At 37.3% G+C, this 21,853-nt stretch overlaps 2 pseudogenes across 1 annotated transcript; one reads left to right on the plus strand and one right to left on the minus strand.

The window, feature by feature from the left end:
* Positions 1 to 14,464: 14,464 nt before the first annotated feature.
* LOC149261569 (glycosyltransferase family 92 protein At1g27200 pseudogene) lies at positions 14,465 to 15,325 on the plus strand (annotated as a pseudogene).
* Positions 15,326 to 16,335: 1,010 nt separating this feature from the next.
* On the minus strand, positions 16,336 to 21,600 carry LOC149261570 (uncharacterized; annotated as a pseudogene). The gene is made up of 5 exons (XR_016245956.1): positions 21,448 to 21,600; positions 17,718 to 17,889; positions 17,386 to 17,622; positions 17,066 to 17,281; positions 16,336 to 16,970 (listed from the first exon to the last, which is right to left on the minus strand). The product of XR_016245956.1 is annotated as an uncharacterized LOC149261570 (transcript).
* Between the last annotated feature and the right edge of the window lie 253 nt (positions 21,601 to 21,853).

Genomic DNA, 21,853 nt, shown 5'->3' on the forward strand with positions numbered 1-21,853 from the left:
ATTTTGTCGCTCATGGCTTCTCCTAGAAGGAAAGTATAGACTATGACGATATATTTGCACCTGTTGCTAGATATACCACCATCTGCTCAATCATAGCCCTTGCGGCTACACAAGGATGGAATCTACATCAGATGGATGTTAAGACCACGTTCCTACATGGTTCGATTAAAGAAGAGGTCTACGTGGAGCAACCCGAAGGATTTGAGATTCATGATCGAAAATAGCATGTGTGCAGATTGAAGAAGGCCCTCTATGGGCTGAAGCAAGCACCCTAAGCATGGTATGAGAGGATCGATAGCTACTTGATGAAGCTGGGATTCACTAGGAGTGAAGCCTATCCTAACCTTTACTTTAAGGTTGAAGATGACAAACCTTTCATACTAGTGTTGTATGTTGATGACCTCTTCCTAACAGGTGCAGACCCTCTCATTCACAAATGTAAGAGGGAGTTGGCTTTTGAATTTGAAATGGAGGACCTAGGACTGATGCACTATTTCCTAAGACTTGAAGTTTGGCAGAAGCGAGGGGAAATTTTCCTATCTCGAGGAAAATATGTGGTGAAGATACTGGAAATATTCGATATGGTGGACTGCAAGCCTGTAACTACCCCGATGGAGCTTGACTTCAAAAAGTTAAGTAGTAGTGCTACTGGACATGTTTTACGGAATGCCACCAAGTATCATCAACTTGTCAGAGCATTGATGTTCTTAGTGAACTCCTATCCAAACATATGCTTTGCAGTCAACACATTGAGTCAACATATGGTTGAAGCTCACCACATACATTGGATAGGTGCCAAGAATCTATTGAGATATCTTTGTGGCACAATTACTTATGGGTTAAGATACACTATCAGAGATGTGAGACTACTTGGATATACTGATGTTGACTGGGCAGGTAGTGTGGTGGACCGTGAGAACACTTCCGGGTGTTGTTTCTTGTTGGGATCTACCTCGATATCCTAGATGAGCAGGAAGAAGAAATCAGTGGCTCTGAGCATCACCGAGGTAGAGTATATTGCTACTAGCATGGCCTCCTGTGAGGCAGTCTGGTTGCGAAAGCTCTTCAATGAGCTGTTTGGATTTACATTGGATACCACTGTGATCCTCTATGACAACCAGAGTGGGCTTTGTTTTTCAGAGAATCCCATATTTCATGATCGCTCCAAGCATATCGATATTAGGTACCACTATATTCGAGATATGGTGTAGCGAGGAGCAATAAGGCTTCAACATATCGGTACAAATGAACAAGTCATCGACATTCTGACAAAGCCCCTAGGAAAGGTCAAATTCTTGAATTTTTGAGAATGACTTGGTGTTGTTCTGAGACCCTCCGATGAGGGTCCAGTATGATATACTGAGCTCTGGGAGCTCCACGGGGGTGTAGGGTACTTGGAGCAACACATGACCACAAGGTGACTCACCATCCCCTGTTGGTGCACTTGGTAGAGGGTAAAAGGTTCAACCTTCCCCTATGACACCCCGTGGTGACTATGGAACATGATGATTAGTTCTCCCATGGGCCTGGATGATGTGTTCTCCATGGTGATTATGGATAAGATGATTTTCTCTCTTGTGGAACAGGATGATTCGCTCTCCTATGGATAGGATGATTTTCTCTCCTATGAACAAGATGATTCACTCTCTTGTGGGACAAGATGATTTTCTCTCTTGTGGGACAGGATGATTCACTCTCCTGTGGACAGGATTGATTAGTTCTCATGTCGAGGAATCCTACCCATGAAGTTTAGGACTCATGGGAAGTACCTCTCATCTGATTAATGAGCACGGAAATGAGGATACGGACCATAGTGGTACCGATGGACACATCGTTGTATCTACTGTACTCCCTATGCTAGGATGACCTTCATTGATCTAGGATTAATGATACTAGTCTGGGACCAGTGGTAGGAGTTGTACCCACTATGACACTGACTTTGGGTTGGTTGAGGACTGGTCTAGGACTAGTGGTACACACTCTGAGACTAACTTTGAGTCAGTGGAGGATGGTATGATACATCCTCGATCATTTCTTCTTCTTCATAATTCGGACAAAGAAGAGCAGAGCAAAACAGAGAAGAGTAGAGTAGATCAGAACAGGGCAGAACAAAACAGAGCAGAGCAAGCTAAATAGAGCAAAGCAGAGCAGGGGTCAAGTTGTACAGGGTAGTGCATTTGATGGATGAATAATAGCGACTGACAGACAAATTGCAGGTGGAGTTCTCCCTAGTTGAGAGGGAGAGTTAAAATTGGAAACCAGGGCCAAACTCCATGTAGGTCATCTTATTCATGGTTGATAATATGTTTATTAGATTCCTCTCGTCAAGAGGTGTAGGATTGATCTAAAGATCATCCGATTCCGATAAGTATTTATGGAGATATGAATTTATTTTGATTATGGAATTATTATCAAGCCGACCAGCAACTCATGTAGGCTCAGAATCCCAACAGTCGCACCTATTCATCATCAACATTTGTATATAAATACATGAGGCCTTTTCCTCATTTTCACTCACTCATCTCATCACATCTCTCTCTCTCTCTCCTACACAGAAAAGAGGCTCTTATCCCACTGCGCAGAAAGGGACTCTTCTCTCACACATGTGGAAGGAAGGATGCAAATTTAGGGCTGCAACTGCAAATTGGAATTTTAACTAGTGTTGACCATCTTTCTCTCTCTCAGAACTGCATTGTAGGTGGAACTGACTCTCCTTAGAAGACCGCATTTTTTGGTGAAGGAATCAAGCCGATCCGATGGTCGGTTTGCAAGATATTGTCTGCCCTAGTTTGGTTGATCTAGGGTTTGCTACTGCTAATGTAAATCAGATTTATGTACTATTTATCTCTGTTGAATTATTGAAGATAAAAGAAGATTCGATCAAAGGGTTTCCCCACATTGGGGTTTGTCCCTGGCTAGCCGGCACATTTTCTGTCTCTTGTCTTGGCTTGTTTTCTATCGATCGTTTAATGTTCTATCTATACTTTACTTAATGTACATGTGATTTCTAATCTGTGGATAATAATAATAAAAAGAAGTAAATTGCTCCAAGCATAGAACATACCATAACTTAACATTAGATCTATCCTAATAAAAATAAATCTAACTAACACATAAAATCAAGTAATCTATAATATCATTAAAATAAAATGCTCAAGCCACATGTACAATGATTTGATGTGAAAATGTCCCAAAGGGGGGCTTGATCCATCTAAGAAGAGATAAACAATCTAAGATGTCAATGTTTGGCTTCCAAAATGGTCCAACGTTGATGCATATGATCTATTGTCAATCCTCAAAGCATGAGAAAGTGTCTTCAATTCAAAAGGTCTTAAATGTCCTTCCCTTTCTAATGCAGGGACCTCATGAAGATCAAAGGGGTGGAATCATCACAACAACTCCAAAACTCACGTCAAATAATGACCCAAAACCTCCAAATCATGCCCCAAAAAGAAGGGTCATATCCATACCATGGGTCAAGGCACTCCATATAGCATGGAATATGCTTCAACAAGTCAAAATTTGAATCATAAAACCCCATCCATCTAAGTGACATAAAAAGATAATAGAAGTAATGCATATTTTAGCTCACCATTTATTCAAGATGTTTTTCCCATCATCATCCATATATCCCTTCCAATTCATCCAAAGTAGCCCATATTGTTGCCACATGTGTTATAGGGTTAAATATTCCCTTTAAATAAGAATAAATCAACTCATAATGTATCAAATAGGACAATGCTCAAGGATATTCCATGTGGCATGTAAAGGGTGCTGACAAATCAATAGGATTATGTATTAGCATTGATATCTCTTTCATGATAATTAGTTGTGAGAGTTTGTTGGATCTTTATTAATTTTATTTTTTTCTTCATCGAGCAATTACTACAACATATGAAACATGAAGATCACAAAAGACAAAAGAACAACAAGATGTAGGCTCTCCAACCCAAGGCGAAAACCCCACAAGGGAGAAAAACTAGAAAATTCATCTTCTTATACAATCAAATCAAAGTGAGAAATCCAAGACCAAATACTAATACATAAATCCAACCCCTAAGGTGAAAAGTCAAGCCCCCCAAATTTTGCATCAATATAAATTTTTGAAACTCGCATTAGCCACATAGATATATCTCAGGAGCTTCATATCAATTACAGAAGATGTGTCACATGAAACTCCTATCAACCATAGATGATTACTCCATAGGAAACCCACATTAAAATCAACAAATAGGTCTTCATTTTGGCTCATATTACTTCACAGAAGTATAGCCTCAATCCGTATTCATTAGCCTTAGAAACATAGATAATCATTGAATTTCTTCTTCGGAAGTTTACCCTCAAGAAACTTGCATCTTATTCAGAAATTTAGACTCAGGAAACTCACATCTTTCTTAAGATATATGACCTAAAAAACTTGTAAGTATTCACAATAATGTAGCCTTCAAATTTCACATATTTTCACCTTAGAACTCATAAGAGAAAATCACTAAATTTCTTGCCATTTTGGTGGAGGATGTATGCCAATATATAATTATTCTCACATGTGAAAAGACATATCTTTTGAGTGAGTTGACTTGTCATCCTAGTGGAAGGACTTGGGTTCTTGAGATGAATAGACCCAAATTACATTTTTGAAAATTCTTTTTCCTTTATCCTTATAAGAAGTCCAAATAGTACTTTGACTCAATTACAATTATTTGACTCAATAAATCCTAGAAGCATGAATAACATGCTTGACTAGTGAAATGATAACAATATAAATAAAATAAAAAAACTTCTTTTTTCTTTTGCATGAAATATATATTCATACAAGTACAAATATAAGTATGAAGATCGAACCTAGTTACATGTTTCAACAAAGGGGAGATCCAAGTGTCCATAAATAGCCCTAAAACTTCCTAAGCGGGTGGGGGTGTGATCAATGCTCTGATACATGTGAACTTCCTTGAAAAATGTGAAAGTGCCAAGAAAACTAGAATACATCTAGACCATAGAGGAAGGCAATGTCATGCCAAAAAAATTCTTTATTCATCAAAAATTTACTATAGGTACCCTTCCTAGAAAGAGGGGTAACAAACACTATGTATTTATTTCATATTTTTGTTTTTTCATTGATCATTCATGCCATACTTGAGTTTTACCGCTAACATAGATCCATCTAAACTTTGGATCTATTATCACCTAGAGGGTAGAAAGTATGTGCCCATATCTAAATGTAACATTATTTTGAACAACCATCCATCTCATAGCTTTGGCAAATCTTATAAAATATAATTGATGTTTTCTAGAAAATTTAACTCCAATCAAGCCTATAACCTCCTTTAATATTAATTTTGTGGGCAAAGATTGAACAATTACTTTTACTCATATTGTTCTTCTCTCTACTAGTTATGAGAATTAAAATTGAAATCATTAAGACAAGTTTGGAACTCTATACATTTCTCGTGTTTTATTAAATCTGAATTTTGGATTTCCATGACCATTAAACATATGTGATGAGTAAGATATCTTTAAAAATTTAAAGGAAAATCACTATTTATTTTTCTTTATTGGGTTATCTGGATGGGATCATATATTGTTTTCCATCCATCTAAATTTTTTCAGAGTGGAAAGAGTGGAGGAATCAAGTCATGAGATCATTTTTACTGGTGGGACCCAAGTTGGCAGATTGGGGTTTGAAACCTTCTAGGAGAATTTTCAGGCATCAAACAATGTTTTTTGGGGGTAAAATTTGTCACTTTAGCACACACATTTTTTTTCCTATTCTACAGAGATACACATTTCCAATTGTGCAAGAATCAACTTAATCGAAGTCTGTGTGCAAAATTTATACCACTCAGAAGTTAACCTTCTTGTTTTCATCACCATAATTCGATAGGATGCCACATTAACCCCCATAATTCATGGATACAGGGATATTCACATGATTATGATGAAGAAGACTCTAGAAGAGTCCATATTGTAAGTTTGGTTAAGAGTTGAAAGAGTCAAACCTAACCACTAACAAACTATTGGGCTATGTTATAACTAAGGCACTAAGAGGAAAAGGGGTTCCATTCTTTTTTAGTGCATCTGTTCCATGGACGAGAAGAGTAGCTGAGAGGGATAGGGAGAGAGAAATCATAAAATATTTTTGCACTATAGTATTCCATGAGCCATATGCCTTACTTATTTGTACTCGCAACTATTTACTATTCGGAGAAAAAGAGTATATCAACCTCACCTTCTAGCTAGGTTTTCTCCCAAAATGGTTTCCAGGGATATATCTTATGTTGAATGTAGTTTATGAGTTTTTATTTAATTATTCTCTATTTTACACGTAAATTTTAATTTTCATGAATACACAATAAACAATAATATTTAGATCTAGAAATCTAAAGAGTAAAACCTAGCAATAGTGTAGATTTTTGGATTTTTAAGTACAATTTAATCATATTTGTTGTGACGAACTGTCGAGTGGAATATCCATGGAAATTTATGGATCATTGGGACTAGGTTGTTCCTATGGTAGGACCAACCCACATGTTGGAATAAATAATAATCTATCCAAAGGTGGGATGTTGTCACCATGATTATACAAGGTTTGGTCAAGCTTAGATGTCCCTAGAGACAATGTAACCCCACAATTGACTTTGACACTCAACCCATCCTCATGAAATTTAAATTTGAGACTAAATGGAAATTAAATGCCACACAAACTAAAAGATCACTTACTCCAAAATGCATATTGTGATGCTCACATGTATATTTAAACATGTGTGAACCCTCTTAGAATCATCATAAATTCATATCGTATATTACATATACATATTAAAGCATCAAAACTTCTAGCAAACATTTCACAAGATATTAAATTATATTATAGGGGTATCAAAGGCTTGCTTGGGTTGAGTTTTAACATGTTTTCCTCGATTTGTTGGGTTATTCTTTGTCTTAGGTTGGCACTATTATTTATTCAACCATATTTCTACATTTTTACCATCGACGATATCCTTATCCACCTAATTGATGTTACATTCAGTCATCTATCCATGGGTACACTCATTCAAGCCATGTCACACCTTCACTTAGTTGTCAAATATGCACCTTGTAATACAGTGCATTAAATGCTTTATAGGTTGGGATATACATTATTAGATATAAAGGTGGTATATTTAAAATTATATCAAACAATGTATATCCTAAGTTATACAACATTTAATGCATTGTTATGGGATGCATATTGTTTATTATTTACTTCTTAGTTCATTAGACATTTAAATTTCCCATTCCGTTCAACCACTTAGTGGTCATTTTGAATTTGATGAAGATAAAATTCATTGTGGGCCACAATTCATGGATTTTTCAACTTTTGCAGTAGTCAATTATATACATAACAATTGTCATTCACCAATAACTCAAGGAATAAGCTACAAGGTCAATGATTTGACCCTTTTCCAACACATCACTGATTTCGGAAAAAGTGTTCTCTAATGCTTGGTGACTCCACTCTACCAAATGACATGAAACACATGATCATTAATACCTAATGGGATGTAAGGTGCAAAGCAATCACAAAGATGTGAGGTCATGTGATGTTTAATGTTGTAGCTCTAATTCTTTACTCCCTCAATGCCTATTCTTGAATTTGAAAAACCTTTTCATAATGACTTCCATGGGTTAAATTTGATGGGTATTTACCTATATTTTGTTTATTTAATTGTCAAATACTGACCATTTAAAATTTTGCATGCTAGTGATTATTTTTACTTAATTTTTAAAATCCTCAGCCTAATGGGTAAATTAAAAATTTACCTATATACACACACATATAAGAAATTCCAAATAGGATTGTAAAAAAGAGTTATAGATATTCTTGGTTGGAACTTGAAGATAATCATCAAAAAATGAGGCCCCCATAACACTAAGACCCCAAGATGAGACTCCCACAATAGTGCTAAGACTCCAAGATAAGTACAGACTTGCCCACAATGGGTCTTTTCACATGTTAAAAAACCTATATCCATTCACATCATGCAACCTTGCACTATGCACACTTAAGCCTAAATGTTGAACACTGAAGCTTAAAGGTTAAGACTCATGCATAAATGCCCACACCCATGGGTTATTGGTATGTTATATAAAATACTAACTTTAGGGACTATAGATTAATCAAATTGAAGGAATTTTTAGTGGTCCAATAGAAATAATGAAACAAACCTTTCTTGTTTGTTTGGGTGAATAACAACTTTCTAATTGATTTTGAGTTTTTTTGTAATTTATTAACTGTTGGTGTGTTTTTGACCTTTCTAAAATGGGTCAATCTATTAGTTTGACTAGAAAATGGATTTATTTGGTGGTTGGATGTGGAAATCTAAAATGTGTGGTTACTATACTTTGATGAGCTTGATACATTCATACTTGAATATCAATGCAACTGGGTGTGGACATTTCATGTTGGGTGGCTATGAAGAGTGTTTTGTCCTTCTTACTTGTTGGACAATTATGAATTTCTTCAAAATACATGTCACGTATATTATAATTTTTTGAAATGTTAAAATATTCCCAAATTCTTATTTAAAAGTGGTCCAAACTTGTTTTATTATTTATAAGGTCTTTAGTCCAACTCATTATGTTGAAAGTTGAGATTGATTGTATCTCTTTAAAATACATTATAGTTAATGGTTTGACCATACTAGTTGAAAATTTTGGAGAATTGAACTAGTCATAATTTCTAAAACCTTAACATTACATAAACAATAATTATACATAATTGCACCAACTCATTAAATAATGTTCTAATAAAAATAAACATAATTAAATATATTTGATTTTTTTATAAAAATATATAACATATATATGTATAACATAATTTGACTAGACAATGTTTTATAGTCCAAATAAAACTAGCATTTGCATCTTATGTTGCAAAGGAAACGTCGTAAGGCATAGAGTGGAGAAGAATAGCGACATGTGAATGGACATTGTTGAAAGCAAGGGTGGATGATAATGAGTTACAATTGCAATGGTTAGTTATGTGTACTTTGAAAATGGATATTTTGTTATGGTCAATCTAATGCATCCATTAATTAGATGACAACAAAAAAGTTTCGAGCCCAAGCTGAACCAACACGAATCTTTTCTACAACACTGAAATTGCCTAAATGATTCCTCAATCAATGGAAATAACTGTTTCCCTCCTCTGATACCTAAAATACATTGTAGGAGAATGATTTTTCAAGTAACTTAATATAACTAGCAATTGCCCCAAAAGGTGCAAAGAGAGGCCGATAGAAATGTTAAATTGAAAGAATTGTATTTTGATTCAAAATAATAAATATTATAATAATTCAATCATTCAAACTAAACATAGTCAATAAATTGCCTAAAATAAAATAAACCCTTAATCAAAATTATACAAATTATTATTCTTCGTTTCTCTCAATTATTTATTTAATAAAATCCAATCAATCATTCAAAATTGAGCACATCAGGCAGGCCAATCTGCTTTACCCACAATAAAACTCATTGGGATTTCAGATCCATAGGTTGAGAGTGAACCCCCGCTTTGCCCACAATAGAACTCAATGGGCTTTTAGACCCATAGGTTGAGATTGAGCCCCAGCCTGTTGCTGCTGGTTTTGTTGGTAATTCAAAGGTCTTCTGAATAACATGATGTGTGGCTCAAGACGATGAATGGCATAGTGCACCCATCCATGAGACTGTTGAACTCCAATGGCTCACCATTTGTTATGGACCAAAAAGAATATCAATTTGGTTAAAATTATTAATATGTTTATAATAATAAAAATAAAAAATAAAACAAAAAAACAGATTAGCGCATTAAAAAAGGCATTTGAAAACAAATTAGGTGTTGATTACCACATTGGGAAGTTGGAAAAACAGATGCATTTGCAATAAAAATAGCATTTGAGAAAAAAAATGTGGTGCTTACCTCATTGAGAAGTCAGTTCTTGGGAAGCAATTTGGCAGTGTCCGGACGGAGAACCACATGTCAGGAGATGACACATAATGCCCAATCATTAAAATAATCCATTTGGGTGAAATAAAACCCCAATTACAGATATTCAACTCACCATCTAGACAACCAGCAATCAAGCATACCCACACTCAAAGATAAAACTATAAATATCTCAAAGAAACTTTAATATGCATCTGATTGTAACTGACCAAAAGCAGCGATCAGGCATTTATTTAATATATGTCCAAACTTCCAGGAAATGATTTGCAATGCAAGAACAACGTGGACACATCATCTCCTTCTCTGCATTTATTTAATTACCTGGCATTCTAACTTTAAAGGGACCTACAAAAATTCATGGAAAACCTTCAATCTAGACATCAATAGGTTGTCTTGGGTGGAGGGCCATCATGACAAAGAATTTCAAATACATCTTATAAGGAGATTTTGAAGTTAACAAATATGATTGTGGGATTGGAACGGTCGTCGATCCTTCAGCTCGGCAAAAGAAAATTTCTTAATAAATTCCAGATATCATGGGCAATGATTCCTTCAATTTTATTAAGATATTTGACATTACATCCTTTTATATACTGACTGTGAGGTTCTTATTTTCACTTGACAAAAATCAAGCAGGTCTAAAACCAAAGGCTTGTCCAACAAAGAATGAAAAGATCAAAATTGGATGCAGGGTCTGCCCCTGGCTTAAGGCCTATTCCACGACTAAGAATACATGTTAATTCATGACAGGCATCATTAACACGGTTTGAATACTTGAAATCTTGTGTTGCTTTTATCGCTTAAGTGTTTGGAGTAAGTTTGTTCTCTGTCGCATTAAAAATGGCATTTGAAAAGAAATTAGGTGCTGATTACACATTGGGAAGTTGGCAAAACAGATGCATTTGCATTAAAAATGGCATTTGAAAACAAACTAGGTGCTCATTACCACATAGGGAAGTTGGCAGAACATATGCATTTGCATTGAAAATAGCATTTGAGAACAAAAATGCGGTGCTTACTTCATTGAGAAGTCGGTTCTTGGGAAGCAATTTGGCAGTTTCCGAAAGGAGAACCACATGTCTGGAGATGACACATAATGCCCAATCATCAAAATAATCCATTTGGGTTAAATAAAACTCTAATCACAAATGTTCAACTCACCACCTAGATAGCTAGCAATCAAGCATACCCACACTCTAAGATAAAACTATAAATATCTCAAAGAAACTTTAATATGCATTATCTCAAAGAAACTTTGATATGCATCTGATTGTAACTGACCAAAAGCAGTTATCGGGCATTTATTTAATATATGTCCAAACTTCCAAGAAATTATTTGCAATGTAAGAACAACGTGGACACATCGTCTCCTTCTCTACATTTATTTAATTACCTGGCATTCTAACTTTAAAGGGACCCACATAAATTCATGGAAAACCTTCAATCTAGACATCAATAGGTTGTCTTGGGTGGAGGGCCATGATGACAGAGAATTTCGAATACATCTTATAAGGAGATTTTGAGGTTAACAGATATGATTGCAGGATTGGAACAGTCGTCGATCCTTTAGCTCAGCAAAAGCAAATTTCTTAATAAATTCCAGATATCATGGGCAACAATTCCTTCAATTTTATTAAGATATTTGACATTACATCCTTTTATATACTGACTGTGAGGTTCTTATTTTCACTTGATAGAAATCAATCAGGTCTAAAAACAAAGGCTTGTCCAACAAAGAATGAAAAGCACAAAATTGGACGCAGGGTCTGCCCTTGGCTTGAGGCCTATTCTACGACTAAGAATACATGTAAATTCATGATAGACATCACTAAGACGGTTTGATAGTGTTGATTATTAAGCATACATCTATTCCATAGAAAAAGACAGAAAGTGAGTACATGACCAAGATCTCATCTTCCAAGGTATATATAATTACTATCTTGTTGAATGTTGATCTATACAGTACAATCCTGAACAAGTAAAATATGAATTTTGGTGGCTTTGTTTAGCTGCATATGTTGATGTAGACAGCCAGAAACAACTTATTACCCTCATTTTTACAAGGTTGTTGCAGAGCCCCATTTTTCTGGGCATTAATTCTTGATGCATAGATGTCTGTAAAATGTTGAATAGCAGAATGGATTTTGTAGCTAATAGATACTTTGTTCTTGGCTCTGCAGTTAAATCATACTGGGTTAATACCAAGACATGGTCAAGAAATGTTTCTTTTTTTCAATATGGAAGCCTGCAAGAAAGCTTAATGGAGAAAGAACTCAATCTGTATAAACCACAGGCTGCAAAATTCACAAAGAGCTTTCCCCTGTTGCTAACCAATCAAACCAACAGGAGTTCCTTCATCCAAGACATTGTATTTCTTCCTGAGGAAGTCCTCTTCTTAGTACGCCTGTCTTCTGCAAACTCCAATCTGATATCCCACAAATCATCCCCCAGCTGTTCATTCTCGCAACAAATCCATACACCAGTGAATGCCATCGAGTATTTACAATTTGGATATTCTACCCAACCACGAGTTGCAGTCAGATGCCAGGCTCCTCCCCCTGCAACCCACTGGTTTGCAACATCAGTTGCCCTAGTGGACACAGCTAATTATAGCTCAGATTTACCAGAGATCATCACAACAAAATTGGGTTACTTTGATCATTCCAGACCCATCAAATGGGATTATATGGTATATGAGAGCTTGGCCACAGAGAGGGATATTGTTGTGTATTTGCCAAAGGGATTAACAATAGACAAGGATTGAACATTGAAACCAAATATCTACGCTGCATATTCAACAATACCATTGAAACTATGGTCATACTCTGGACAAGAAGTCTTTAGATGCGAGCACCCCAATGAATCAGTTCATTATCAGCTCATTGCCTCCGAAATCATTCTCCGAATCCATGGGAAATCCATTCCTTCCGTCGCTTATAATGAAATCCCGCCATCTCATCATTCAAGCAAAAGTAGTACTCAAGATAATGCACAGAAAATGAGACTACTATGTGCCTGCACCATGGTGTTCAACGTTGCAAAATACACAAGAGAATGGGTTATCTACCATTCTCATCTGGGTGTGGAACACTTCTTTCTGTACGATAACAACAGTGAAGACGATCTGGCAGAAACTGTTGAAGGGTTACTGTCAGAAAATTACAAGGTAAGCAGGCATCCATGGCCATGGGCCAAGACACAGGAATCTGGATTCTCACACTGTGCTCTCATGGCCAAACAAGAGTGTCAATGGATGATGTACACTGACGTTGACGAGTTTGTATTTTCTCCTTCATGGCTAAAGCAACTCAAGGCCAATGCCAATATTGGGTACCCATTAAAGAATACTGCATCAAAAGCAGCTTTGAGGCGATTAGTAATAAATCTTAGTAAACCAGGGGCTGCATTGACAAGGCAAATTTCTTTGAGATGCAGAAATTTTGGACCCTCGGGCCTCCGGGAGCACCCGCAGAGAGGGGTTACTTGCAGGGAAAGGAAGCTGAAGCGCTACAAATCCATACTTCTTTTGGAAGCTGCCTCTCCTAAGTTGCTCAATGTAATACACCGCTTTCAGTTGAAGAAGGCATACAGAACAGTGTATGTGAAGGCCCAGAGGACAGTGATCAATCACTACAAGTACTAGGTTCTTGGCTCTGCAGTTAAATCATACTGGGTTAATACCAAGACATGGTCAAGAAATGTTTCTTTTTTTCAATATGGAAGCCTGCAAGAAAGCTTAATGGAGAAAGAACCCAATCTGTATAAACCACAGGCTGCAAAATTCACAAAGAGCTTTCCCCTGTTGCTAACCAATCAAACCAACAGGGGTTCCTTCATCCAAGACATTGTATTTCTTCCTGAGGAAGTCCTCTTCTTAGTACGCCTGTCTTCTGCAAACTCCAATCTGATATCCCACAAATCATCCCCCAGCTGTTCATTCTCGCAACAAATCCATACACCAGTGAATGCCATCGAGTATTTACAATTTGGATATTCTACCCAACCACGAGCTGCAGTCAGATGCCAGGCTCCTCCCCCTGCAACCCACTGGTCTGCAACATCAGTTGCCCTAGTGGACACAGCTAATTATACTCAGATTTACCAGAGATCATCACAGCAAAATTGGGTTATTTTGATCATTCCAGACCCATCAAATGGGATTATATGGTATATGAGAGCTTGGCCACAGAGAGGGATATTGTTGTGTATTTTCCAAAGGGATTAACAATAGACAAGAACTGAACATTGAAACCAAATATCTACGCTGCATATTCAACAATACCATTGAAACTATGGTCACACTCTGGACAAGAAGTCTTTAGATGCGATCATCCCAATGAATCAGTTCGTTATCAGCTCATTGCCTCCGAAATCATTCTCCGAATCCATGGGAAATCCATTCCTTCCGTCGCTTATAATGAAATCCCGCCATCTCATCATTCAAGCAAAAGTAGTACTCAAGATAATGCACAGAAAATGAGACTACTATGTGCCTGCACCATGGTGTTCAACGTTGCAAAATACATAAGAGAATGGGTTATCTACCATTCTCATCTGGGTGTGGAACACTTCTTTCTGTACGATAACAACAGTGAAGACGATCTGGCAGAAACTGTTGAAGGGTTACTGTCAGAAAATTACAAGGTAAGCAGGCATCCATGGCCATGGGCCAAGACACAGGAATCTGGATTCTCACACTGTGCTCTCATGGCCAAACAGAAGTGTCAATGGATGATGTACACTGACGTTGACGAGTTTGTATTTTCTCCTTCATGGCTAAAGCAACTCAAGGCCAATGCCAATATTGGGTACCCATTAAAGAATACTGCATCAAAAGCAGCTCTGAGGCGATTAGTAATAAATCTTAGTAAACCAGGGGCTGCATTGACAGGGCAAATTTCTTTGAGATGCAGAAATTTTGGACCCTCGGGCCTCCGGGAGCACCCGCAGAGAGGGGTTACTTGCAAGGAAAGGAAGCTGAATCGCTACAAATCCATACTTCTTTTGGAAGCTGCCTCTCCTAAGTTGCTCAATGTAATACACCGCTTTCAGTTGAAGAAGGCATACAGAACAGTGTATGTGAAGGCCCAGAGGACAGTGATCAATCACTACAAGTACCAGGCTTGGAGTGAATTCAAGGCTAAGTTTCGGAGGAGGGTGTCTGCGTATGTCGTGGATTGGAAAGAGTCTAGGAATGTTGTGTCCCAAGATCGAGCTCCAGGCCTTGGCAACAGGGCCATCAAACCCCATGAATGGGAGAATATGTTCTGCCATGTGAATGACAATGCATTGAAGGAGTTTACAGGTAGAGCGTTTTCTTTGAATAATAAAGAACCAGGCTCCAAATTACAGTGGCAATGAAGGGCAACTGCAATTGTATGTATGTATAGGGTTAAATCAATAGGAGGTTGTCAATGATAGATGTAGTATGCGGTTCGTTGAGTGGATCTGAAAGTCCACCATCTAGCCAAAAAGCAAAACAAATATTTTATTTAACAAAAAAAATAGCGCAAGCTCTGACATCATTTAAATATTTAAATGGAGGTTTTGGCACTAATATAAGAGGTGAAATCATGGCATTTTGGGGTTGTTTTGTTTGCCAAATAGAAACATCTGCATATCGTCAACATTTAGATTCAAAACTTCCATAGCAAAAATACAGAGACACTCTGCATTTGACCCACCTCTATTAAGTTTATGGAGATTCCAAAACCTCCATAGCAGAAATACAGGGACACTCTGCATTCCACCCACCTCTATTAACTGGATGGATTAACAGGATTAAACATGTGCTGGCCTCTCTCTCTTCCTACTCCATGGCACATGTATACAGAGAGGACAACAAGGATGCGGACAGACTGTCTAATGGGGGTCTACAAGGACAATATGGTATCATGTATTACAAACTAATAATAGATCATCTCATTAGAGAGGAAGGCGAGATCAACTTGCCATAAAAATGGATCCTGTTTTACTAGTTTTCTGATCTTTAGCCAGCATTCTGATGGGCTGACAGATGCCACAGTTTTTTGCTCTGTTTTTGCATTTTTGGATTTGTGTTTTAAGGATTGACTAAACCAGATGTTATATTCAGACATACAAGCATGCATGTTTGTATATTGATATGTCTATCTTCTCTCAGTTGTATGTATTGGTGCACATCTTATTCTCTGTTTGGCCAATCAGTATTTTCTGATATGTTCTCACTAATAAACTTTTAATTATATATATAAAAGTCAGCATTTTTCTTCTAAAAATCTATTAAAAGAAAAATATTCTTTTAAAATCAAATTGTGTCCAATCATTTATTTAAAAATCAAAATTCCTGAACATAATTAAACTAATTCAGAACAAAACATCCAAACAAAAATAAAAAACTAATTCAGAACAAAACATTCAAACAAAAATATAAACCACCATTCCAGCAACCCCTACAGCATAATTAAACTAATTCGGAGCAAACCATTCAAACAGGGAACAGGAGAAAACCAGTAATCTGAATCTATACTAATCTAATCCCACATACTTTGTATGGACAGGACATAACTCGTGGAGAGAAAATCACTAGTCATCTGTATTATTTAATGGAAGTTATCCACTCAAAACCATATCATAACTTAACCTTTACTACTTTCTCTTTGGTTTCCATGCTTTCCAAAAGTCTTATAAAAAGCATTTACGTTCACTTGAAATTTACACAGAGTGTCTAATATGTTCCAAAAGCAAAATAATTAGTACCTTAGCCATATACTTGTAAAGGAATTGCTCAGTAGGAATAGCCAGAATGACCCACTGACACTAGTTCGGCCAGATGCAATGCACCGCCTTTGGACAGTGGGATATCCCTTCTCTCCTGTACAGATTTTGATATGGCTAGATATACAAATACCCTACCTCCTTCACTTGGCAATGGCAAGACTCTAGTAAGTCGCCTTCCGTTGTTAAACAAGTACTCAACAGAATCACCTTCTGTACTAAAACCTCTCTGCTATGCTGTAAAGATGATCTGCAATTAACACCAACGAAATTCAGTAACAATTGGATATCTGGTCATATGCCAACATATTGCAGGAATCATGGATAGTATTCAATCCTCCTTACCTACAAAGAGGGGATCATCCTCTGCCATCTTGGAAAGTTGGGTAAGAAAAGGACCATATATGGAGGGGTTGTCCACTCGGCCTATGACATATGATTGACAGGGATAGACCTTCCACACCAACTCAGAGCCTCTGCTCTGCATCTTATGCCTTACCATATTCTTTATAAAGTCCTTGCTACTATGCTAGTAAGTTTCTCTAGCAGCAACTCTAGAGTCTGTAACTCCAAGGTTTTTTTATGTTACTTAGCCCAAATAATTAAAACAAAAAATGAATTCAAGCTTTCTGAATCATAAAGTTTCATAATCTATGAATGCAAACCTTTTTGCTGAGGGAATTGATGCGATCCGATTGGGCAGCTGCAGCCCTGGGAAGCTTTAGAACCAAATTGCACTCATCCTCCAGGAGGCATTGAGAAGTCAATTTCTCAAGGTCTACAGTGACAGAAGGAACCATCTTGACAATCTTATCAGACTCCCTTCTCTGGTTAATCACTTCAACTTTAATAGGACGAGAGAATGTGACTAATTCATCTTCTTCATCAGACTCTACATCTTCCTGTTTCAAGAAACAAAGATTTTGTTCTAAGAACACACTCTTAAAAATCCCACAGAAACCATTACCCAAAAGAGCTGAAGGGTATATATACTCACCTGATCATCAGTAGGGCAAGAATTGATGATTTTGTTATCTCTGGAGAAGCCAGTGTTTACATTGGTTTGCTTCATGGCCACCAGGTGACAGGTCTATGGCATAAAGCTTTCCTGAAGGGTACTTGACAGATTTAACAGAACCCAACGTAATAATTAGTGCAACAGTTTTGGCCTTTTCGAGTAATTAGCTGGCGTAATGGAAAGGCTTTGAAGCCTTTAAATTTTTTATTGCTAGGTTTTGAAATTCATTAATGATATGGTTTGAAATTTGTTAAATGCGAGGATTGACTTAGCAAAAGAGTTGTTACCCTCGTTTTATGTGGATGCTAGGGTTGTATAGTTCAATTGATTGATAGTTATATTAAGATTTATGGTGCCTGAATTGCAGATCAAGGAAAACAATTTTATTTTTTTTTTACGAAGAAAAAATCACAACAAAAAGTTACAGAACCTGCACTATGTGCATTCAACCAAAAAAACCATCTGTCAATGGCCAAAGCCGTGAGTAGTACAACCTCCAAATAATTTGTGTGTGATAAAAACCACCCTGAGATCAAACATCAAAATTGTTATGTCCACACAATGTGGGAGCAGAACTGATATATACTGATCTGTTCATAATAAGTCCTATCTAGCAGTAAATAAAAATCAATAACTGACCTTTGTAACCGAAATATTTACATCAAAAAAATCAAATATCTTACAAACTGTTAAAATAAGGGTAGAGAAATATAAGCTGTAGCTTGACACAGAGGAGAAACACAAAGCATCACATATCTATAAAAGAGTGGTGCTGGAAAATTTGGACTGTCCCATTCATATGTTCTATGATCTGCCAATGCTCATAGCCTATCTAGCACCTTCCTTGGATAGAAAATTTGCTTCATGGTTCCTTTCCCTATAGATATGACAGTAGAATATATTATTAAAAGCTTGTTTAATCTGAAAAATTTCTTCTAGAATGGGAAGGTGCGTGGTTGTGACATCTTTGAAATTCATTAAACCAATTAATCACAGTTAAAGAATCCCCAAAGACTAGAAGAGAGAAACAATCATATTCTAGAGCCTAGCAGAGTAGAACCTTTAAAGATAGAAGTTCAGAAAAATCCTTTGCCTAGACCAATTTTTGACTTCATGAAATGATGTTCATTTATGAAAAGAACGAGGCCACCACCACAACTACTGTCCTCACTTTGAAGCACCGTCAAAATAACACCAAGGAATGTGTTGATTGATCTCTTCTTCAATGATATTGCGAGGCACGTGAATAAAGTCTTTTGATGGAAGGAGAGCATAAATTGCACACACTTCAGCTCAATAAGATTGGGTGCGGATGAGGAGTCCCTAAAAGTGGCTTTGTTCTTGGCAAGCTAGCCTCCAACAAATGAGGGGAGAGATGTTTCTGAGGGTCTCGTTGTTTAATGAATCCCACCGCGACTTCCAAGCCTCAATCAAGCTATTGTTTCCTCTCCAGAAACAAGTGTGAGATAGACTCTTCAACATTTTTACATAAATTACACATGTTGGGACCTTCTTTTTATATTTTTTGTAATTTGTCCCAAGTTGTCACTTTGCTTTTTAATAAACACCATAGAGAAAGTCTTGACTTCTACTATCTAGTGACTGTATTCTAATTTTGGGGTATATACCCGAGAAGGAGAGTGAACCCAACACAAAGGGTCCACCTTATCTCTTTTTCTGACATTTAACCTTCTGAGAGAGACAATATAATCCTACCACATATCGGCATGCTCTCCTTAAAGGCCCAAATGAGCCACATTCTGCCAACCTTGCCACCAGAAAGTAGTCCAATCCTCATCCACAAACCTGATTGTGGAAAACTTTGTCGTGCTCATTCAGGAAAGCCACAAGATCCAAAGGAAGTCTAAAATTGGCTTGGCAGCCAACCCATGGTTCCAAACTAATATTAACTTTCTGCCCATTGCCCACCTTCCAAGTGAGGCCACCTCCAATAATTTAAATGAAGCTATAACAACTTTCCAAATAATTGAAGAGTTTGGCACCATTTTATTCAGTTTTCTGATCCATTCATCAAGCTAGAGGGGGAAATGTATTGCCTGAAAACTACCGATGTCCACAGGCTCTCTGCGGAGAGAAGTCTCCAACTCACTTTTGACGAAAAGGTTTTTGAAAAGATAGAAAGATGTTTAAGGCCCCATACACCCCATGATTTGGGCAAAGCATGAAGTATCCCTGAGAGGCAGACATGCTATATTTTGTTGCGTTTAAATTCCCTAAGAGATGCACGGTCATTTCTGTTTATGATACACCTCCCATGAAATTAAGTGGAACTAGCAAGGTGATCTCTATAGGATTGTAGACTCAAGCATTGAAAAACAGATCAATGAGATCACGTTTCCTCAGCAGCTCGTAATCTGAATGACAAATGAAAAAGAAATAGATATTTCTCTTTACAACAAGCCACTATTCCATTCTGTCTCCTCTTACTTCAGACTTTATCTCACAGTAATCTAATTTGGAAGGCCAAGTCAGAGATGGACATATGCAAGCATTCTGAGCAAGACAGGTACAAATACATTAAACTCAACAGATTGGCAGTTGCCTGGAAAGTACAGAGAACATTTTTTTCGATTCTGCATGGACAGGCAGTGATTTCAACGATATTCAACCATACAATAACTTCTATTTTAAATTCGATAGAACCAAATTGAGATAAATGAGAGCTTGATACATATTTATGTAAAATAGAGAAACCAAACAGCTAATCAGGATAGAAGCTTGGGGTTTTGTTGTATGCTGGTTTTGTTGTTGCTGTTTGAGTTGACTACATATTACATGCCCAAGAAATGATGAATGGCAAGCAACAATTTAAAATAGGGCCCATTGAGACAATGTTTGGTCAATCATGCACTCTCTTTGGCTGCTTTCCTTCGTCTTTTAACTGCTCATCCTCGATGTAGATGCACGAAACCTATGAATTTCCTCGATGTAGATGCACGAAACCTATGAATTTTCTTTCCTATCAAGGCCAGCCTATGATTAATTTTAAATATATTCCTCTTGTATGGGCTTAATCTCAAACTGCAAGAACAAATGACAACGGAATTGGCCAAATAGATATACCAAGCTAGAACAAACCTTTTTAATTCCCCAAAAAATCATAAAATTGGACAAATTACTTATCACGGCTTCTGTCCTGAATCTACAGACAGGTACTGAAAGCTCCTCAGTGAATCCTCAGGCGTGCCCTTCATTGATGCATTTCGAATACCAAATATCTTTGACATAGCAATGACAACATCATAACCAAACTCAGTGACCATTTCATAGGAATCATTGTCTCCAGTAACACATAATGAAGCCTTGTCAATCACCTCACCTGGCCAATAACACGCACAACAAATTCGCTCCAATGCGCATAGTGGTTTGGCCCTCCACAACCCTCAATTTCTTACAACGATTCAACCTCAATTTTCTCCAAAGATTCGGCCTTCAAAAACCCATGAATTTTCACAATGATTTGGCCTCTAAAACCCATGAATTTGTACAATGATTTAGACTCCAAAGACCCACGAATTTGTCCAGTGATTCAGCCTCCAAAAACCCAAGAATTTGGACAGTGATTCAGCCTCCAAAGACCTACGCATTTGTACAGCGATTCGGCCTCCAAAGACCCACGTATTTGTACAGTGATTCAGCATCCAAAAACCCACGAATTTGCACATTGATTCAACCCCTTAAAACTCACGAATTTGTACAGCGATTTGGCCTCCAAAAACCCATGAATATGCACAGTGGCTCGGCCTCCAAAAATCCGTGAATTTGCACAGCTATTCAGCCTCCAAAAACCCACGAATTCGGCCACTGCGAGTATCACGGATTCGGCTCCAGTGAATGGCATTCAGCCTCCAAAGACCTACGCATTTGTACAGCGATTCGGCCTCCAAAGACCCACGTATTTGTACAGTGATTCAGCCTCCAAAAACCCACGAATTTGCACATTGATTCAACCCCTTAAAACTCACGAATTTGTACAGCGATTTGGCCTCCAAAAACCCATGAATATGCACAGTGGCTCGGCCTCCAAAAATCTGTGAATTTGCACAGCTATTCAGCCTCCAAAAACCCACGAATTCGGCCACTGCGAGTATCAC

Source organism: Pinus tabuliformis, chromosome 6, assembly GCF_031772625.1.
Source record: "Pinus tabuliformis cultivar Carrire ecotype Pingquan chromosome 6, CPIR1, whole genome shotgun sequence".
NCBI classification, from domain to species: Eukaryota; Viridiplantae; Streptophyta; class Pinopsida; order Pinales; family Pinaceae; genus Pinus; species Pinus tabuliformis.